This window comes from Anas acuta, chromosome 18 (genome assembly GCF_963932015.1).
Source record: "Anas acuta chromosome 18, bAnaAcu1.1, whole genome shotgun sequence".
Classification (NCBI taxonomy): domain Eukaryota; kingdom Metazoa; phylum Chordata; class Aves; order Anseriformes; family Anatidae; genus Anas; species Anas acuta.
The window spans coordinates 11,714,366-11,714,927 of record NC_088996.1 but is presented as its reverse complement, the minus strand read 5'-3'; positions in this window follow the sequence as shown (position 1 = coordinate 11,714,927).

Here is a 562-nt window from a genome sequence, read left to right as displayed (position 1 = left end):
GGAAATTGAAGCCAATATTTAAACAGGCCAAAGCAGTCATCAGACAGATTCTCGAGAAGATAAAAGGAGAAATGTCTCCTATCAACACTTTAATCCATTGCTTCCAGAGCACTACTGTGCACTCTTGACCTGGCAAAGGAATGAATCCTGAAGGGGAATAGCAATCATTGCAGTGAAATTGGAGTTCACAACTGGAAGGTGCTAATTTTGCTTAATCTCATTCAACACACTTTAGAAAGTAACAAAATATTAAAAATAACACTTTTATTTCATAAAAAAAGATTGGCAGCTCCAAAGCTGAGATCCCCCGTGGCTCCATTACCAGCACAAGAAAAACCACGTGGATCAGATAAAGGGATTAATCCAATTCGGGCTCCTGGGTGAGCTCGAGGAAGTGGCTGAGTTTTTCCCCTGTTCTTCACAGGTTTCCCATGTACCCAAAAACTTGAAAATCACTGCGAAGCCTGAAGAGCACGATGGCAAGCTCATGGACAGATGTGAAAAGCTTTCTCTTTGCACTGACAAGCTGTAAATTAGACTTTGATTAATAACCAGGCTGCAA